Genomic DNA, 6496 nt, shown 5'->3' with positions numbered 1-6496 from the left:
AAAGTTTACCAATTCAGTTTAAGCTTTTTCATCAAATTTAATTCAGCACTCAATTTTTCACCTTCTCCATCCCACTGTATTATTTTCCAGCAGAATATTAAGCTATAAAGATTTCAGATCATTAAGTCTGAAACAATTTCATCCGTCAAACTGACTTGACATTTGCTGAATTGACTCTTTTTTTTCTAGATAGAGTTAGAGAAAACAATGTGGTTTTTTTCATTTGTTTTTGTGGGGGGATATAAAAAATTTTTAAGAAAATAGTAACTAAACCTAAATGATTGTCCAACTAGCAATAAAGTCCAATCTGAGATGTTTCATGAGATCAGGTCAGATACCTTTTTACTTGTCCACATCTCATGTAACGCTTGCCAAGATTATTTTTATCTGGTAGATGCTGGCTGAAATCATTTTTCAAAGTAAGAATCCACCAGGGAAAGATGAGTAATCCATCTTGGTTCCTCTGACAATTCACTGTGGAACATGTGTGTGCTCTTTATTCCTAGACCAATCAAAGACCACAGTTTATGATTAAAAGAAACTTGTGCAAACACACACATACACACACATACAAATCACCCCCTGCCCTGGGCAAATAAATTCTCTTACCTTGCAAGGCAATTACCAACTTAATCCCATCATGGCCTACTGGCTGAAACTAAAATGTTCTCCATTACTTTGCTTCATGTAAATGCCTTCTCATAATACTCACTTTTTGCATCATATTTACGTATAAAGGATTTTACTGTTGGACTGAGACAAGATGATTTCAGTTATCATTAGGAATATTGTGTCAGAAGAGTTGCACAAATGCATACATATTTAAAACCACACAAGGAACTAATTCAATCATTTCATAATAATGACATTAATAAAAAAAAATTTACACCCATCCAATTAAAATAAAGAATTTTGTTTGATTTAGCGGTGATTAAGAATTACACTCAAAAGTCTTTTCTGATAAACTCAGCAAGTGGTCTCAAGAATCAGAGTCAGTTTTCAGCAGCAAGAAATGTTTGCTCTGTTCTTACAATGGTGTTTGTATTCATTAGTTCTGAACTCAGTTCAAAACTCTATATGTAGCTCTTGAAGAATCACTACTGAAATAAAGCTGTTCCTTCTTTGGGAAAATTGAGAAACTTTGTTCATTTTATATGGAATGGTTTAAGTCTGAACCAGACACTGCAAACACACTTAAATAAAAATAACCAAATATTACAAAAAAGATTGCACAAACCACATAATACGAATGAATCTGCTGACTCTCATTAGTTTTATAACAATCAAATCTCCATCTCCATTTCGTCCGCTTATCCGTAGTCGGGTCGTGGAGGTAACAGGTCCGGGAGAGAAACCCAGACATCCCCCTCCCCAGCAATATTTTCCAGCTCATCCTGGGGGACCCCGAGACATTCCCAGGCCAGAGAGGATACATAATCCCTCCAGCGAGTCCTGGGTCTTCCCCGGGTCCTCCTCCCAGTGGGACGTGTTTGGAACACCAGGGAGGCGTCCAGGAGGCATCCTAACTAGATGCCCAAACCACCTCAGATGACTCCGTTTGATGTGGAGGAGCAGCGGCTCTACTCCGAGCTCCCCACCCTATCTCTAAGGCTAAGCCCGGCCACCCTACGAAGGAAGCTCATTTCGGCCGCCTGTATCCGGGATCTCGTTCTTTTGGTCATGATCCACGTCTCATGACCATAGGTGAGGGTTGGAACGAAGACAGACCAGTAAATCGAGAGCTTTGCCTTTCGACTCAGCTCTTTCTTCACCCCGACTGACCGAAGTAATGCCCTCATTACTGAGGATGAGGCCCCAATCTGTCGATCCAACTCCAGCTCCATCCTACCATCACTCGTGAACAAGACACCCAGATACTTAAACTCCTCCATTTGAGGTGGAGACTCTCCCCTGACCCGGAGGGCGCATTCCACCCTTTTCCGGTCGAGAACCATGGCCTCATACTTAGAGGAACTGACTTTCATCCCAGCTTATTCACACTCAGCTGTGAACCGCCCCAGTGCATGCTGAAGGTCTTGAGCTGAAGACGCCAACAGAACCACATCATCTGCATACAGCAGAGACGAGACCCTGYGGTTTCMAAACTAGACACCCTCCTCTCCACGACTGTGCCTTGAGATCATGCTCATAACTACCACAAACAGGATCAGAGACAAGGAACAGCCCTGGCAGAATCCAACCTGAACTGAGAACAAGCTGAACTTTGTGCCAAGAATACGAACACAGCTCCTGCTTTAGTTATATTGGGACTGGATTGCTCTTAGCAGCAACCCAGACACTCCATTCTCCCACAGCACCCCACACAGAATTCCCAGAGGAACATAGTCATAAGTCTTCTCTAAGTCCACAAAACACATGCAGACCAGAGAAGCAAACTCCCATGACCCCCTTAGCAACTCTGCAAGGGTAAATATCTGGTCCACTATTCCACACCCAGGTCGAAAGCCACACTGCTCCTCTTGAATCTGAGGTTCGACAATCGATCGGATCCTCCCTTCCAACACCCTGGAGTAAACTTTACCGGGAAGGGTGAGAAATGTGATCCCACCATAGTTAGAACACACTATCTGGTCCTGTTTTTTTAAAATGGGAACCATCACCCCAGTCTGCCACTCCACAGGAGTTGTTCCAGTCCTCCATGCGATGTTGAAGAGAWATGTCAACCATGACAGCACCACAACATCCAGAACCTTCAGCATCTCCGGGCCTCAGTTTAGATTGCACTGAGCTAATACATATAAGGCAATACAGCTTCAGCGCTAGCGCGAAGGTTAACAGGCTAAGCTGAGGTTCTTCTTCCATGAAGCAGCTCTGTTGTCCTCCATCCATATTTTCAGTTACAGGCTGAGTCATTTCTACCTTCTCCTCTCTGTCAACRCTCTCTGGTTTCATTTAAAAGAGTCGATCATCAGATATTGTCCAAGATTAACCTTCAGGGTGGATATACTGTATCTCGCTCACACCAAGGATCTATCCACGTCATCATTTACCCAGAATGCTTTGTGTGTAAATAAAATGACTCCGTCCATGTTAAAATATATTTTTAAAAATTTACAAAACTAAACAGCTTACAGTATTTTTACAGACTTTATTTTACAGTTAAAATATATGTTTATCAAATAAAGTTTAATGTTACAATTAATCAGGGATCCCTTTAAGGATCATTCATTCATTCTTTCCACTGCAGAATCTCTCTACTACAGAAATCAGTTGTTGTTTAGGAAAAAAGAACTCCAAGTTTATGCAACATAAGGCATTTCTAGTGTATGAAAAATGTGTTGTTCAAAATGGTATGTCCGAATAAACACAGGAATCCACTGGATTTCTTCTTAAAAACTTTATTCTCAATCTTCTGACTCCAATCAGGTTCACAGTACAGCATCCAGCAGGCCTCAGCATAAGACCTTGGGCTCAACCAAAACAAAACACAGGAGCCCTGCTCTAAGCAGACAGTCTGCAAAACACTAATAACTTATTTCTACTATAATAATGAATTGACCTTATAATATTCATCCCTTCCTGGTAACAGCCCTGGCGGTGTTAACTTTTACGTCAGACGTAGAACATAACTCATTTTTGATAGGCTAAAAGAAAGAACACATGATAAGACACACACCAACGTGTTCGTCAACAGATTTATCCAGAGTCACCAACTCTCACGCAATGAGTGTGAGACACACGCATTGCACTACATTCACACCCTCACCCGCCATGTGTCTGATTTTTAAAAACTGTCTATCCAGGGGCGTGGTGAAGGTTCGTTTGGATCCCCAACCAGCCGACACGTTTTCTTTTTTGGGAGGGTCCTTACATGTACTAGAAAGGGTGTTGAAATTACTCCACACGAGGGAACAAATACACAAACACAAATGAGTACACAAACACACACTTGTCTTTCTCATTTACAGGATCACACAGATACATACCCATTTCCCACTCTGAGGACACACACACACACACACACACACACACACACACACACACACACACACACACACGTCTATGCTTGTCTTTGCTTTTTGTGGGACCAATATTCATAAAAGCCCCTTCTCTATGTTTGTATGTTCTGTTCTGCTCAAGTGTATGTGTCTCTTCATGACAGCATTTCTCTCACTCTAGGTGGATCATCAGTGCATTGCTTGTCTGGTAGTCTGACTTTTTTTGTTGCTGTTGTTGCAGCTCTTTTTATAAGTGTGCTTGTAACTGAGGATGTCAGAAACCTCCTGATAGACCACTCCATCGAGCTTAAGCTGTATGTGCTCGTCCTCTGCACGTCTCTCTAGGAAGAAGTTTTCAAGATCTGCTTTGGCTCAGTCAGTCCACAGACATACATCTGCTGATGTCAAAATCACTTGTGTGCAATACTCCACTTGACCCCCCCCCCCCCCCCCCCCCCCCCCCCCCCCCCCCGAGGTAGATTGAAAAGCACATTTGGAAGTGAAAATGGCGACACGTTTGGCCAACCCTGAATTGATGAGAACTTATTGGCACACCTGCAAGAGAAGGACCTAAAAAGATACTGAGGCACTAAATCCTTAAACAGACCTTATGGTAATGTAAATGTAAATGGTAAATGGACTGTACTTATATAGCACCTTTCTATCCATCGAGGACACTCAAAGTGCTTCACACTACAGACATTCACCCATGCACACACACATTCACACACTGATGATGGCAAACTACATTGTAGCCACAGCTGCCCTGGGGCGCACTGACAAGAGGCGAGGCTGCCAYACACAGGCGCCACCGAACCCTCTAACCACCATCAGTAGGCAAGGCGGGTGAAGTGTCTTGCCCAAGGACACAACAGCATGTGGGCATGGCAGGCAGTCAAACCTACGACTTGTGGGTCCCAAAGCCGGCTGGCTGCTCTACCACTACACCACAGCCGCCCCAAAACTTCTTCAAACTTTATAAAACTTCTCATCATGCTATATTGTACTGAAAAGGATGCTTGAAATGACATGAGCCAGGGTTGACAATCATAAATCAGTTTGGTCCACAGTCATAACTGCTTCACATTTCTAGTGAAGAAAATTTTTATAAACGATTAAGTGAATGTTAGATGCAGTATTATAGTTTATACTTTCTGATCATTTCAGCCTTTAAGGATAAAGCAGACACTATAATCACAAAGAAGTAAAAAGCTGAAAATAAATAAACATAACACATTTTAAATTAATTAATAATTGTCCAAATATTTGAAAACCCAATAGAACAAATAAATACAAATCAAGCTAAGTAATTGGGTAATTTTCACAATATATTTGTCAAAGTTGAACAAAGGTTTTGGACCCAGGAATGCAGGCTCTAAAACAGAAACTAAACTTTATTGTAAACAAAAGTAAAAGCTGACGGTGCTGCAGAATTTACAACTCACAGTGAAGAATGAACACAGGGAGGCACAAGGAGACTCAAAGAAGCATGAGGAGACACAGAAAAGCCCAATTAAGATGTGAGGACACACAAAATGCTCTGGACTGAATAAAGGCAGAGCGCCAGGGGTCGGATTTATAAAACTGGCGTACGCACAATATGAGCCCAKAAACTTGCGAACRCCACTTTTTACACCAAGGTTGTGTTTATAAAATCCAAACTTGACGTGAAAATGTGCGGTGCCTCACGCCAGCTCTSACCCAGGCGTACGCTCATTTTGGAGACRTGAAACTSCGACACAGATGGTGAAGTGAGGAATTAGAGCCACACTGTGTAATGATCACTGTCAGATATTTAATTTGCCTTCATCAGACTTAGATTTTTATTCAATTTTATCATCAGCTTTATTAACAGTAATATTTATGCTTCTGCTGCTGCTGAGCCATGAGGACCTTTGAAATAAAAAAACTTAAATCTTAAATAAAAGTTCCTGTGTGCAACTCCCTTCATCTGCTTCCTCCTCAGATGACCCTGACCCAAAGACCCCTCCCTGACCCACAGACCCCTCCCTGACCCACAGACCCCTCCAYGACAAGAACAGCAGGACAGCAAAAGTCACGCTTTGGATACACGCGCAGAGCGCATCCACCTCGCCAGTGTGRATGTTATAAAACTTCACATTTAAAGTCTGTATTTGTCACACGCCCGCGGGGCGGGGGTGTCTGCTGCGGATAACAGAGCAGGCAGGAGGGGGAGAGGATGAGGAGAAGAGCGGTGGACTTATTTCTAATTTTACCTGACTTATTTAATTTAATTTTTATAGTCCTGCAGGCTCTGAGGGAAAATTAATTTGAAGCTGAGTATTTTTTTATAAAAATTGTTAGATTACTCTAAAGCAAAATGAGGGAAAATCTGTGTCAGTTACAGACATTCTGTTCACGTGAGCAGCTGTCAGTCAGCACCTGTCATCCTCCAGACGCACGACGGAGCGTGTCTGAACCGATCAATTTTTTTACATTGATCTGCTGACTGATTTAAATACATCTTAACATTCATGAGGTACTTTGCATTGACTGTTTATGGTTGAGTGTGGGCG

Source organism: Austrofundulus limnaeus, unplaced genomic scaffold, assembly GCF_001266775.1.
Source record: "Austrofundulus limnaeus strain Quisiro unplaced genomic scaffold, Austrofundulus_limnaeus-1.0 Scaffold1052, whole genome shotgun sequence".
Classification (NCBI taxonomy): Eukaryota; Metazoa; Chordata; class Actinopteri; order Cyprinodontiformes; family Rivulidae; genus Austrofundulus; species Austrofundulus limnaeus.
This window is presented reverse-complemented; position numbering follows the sequence as displayed.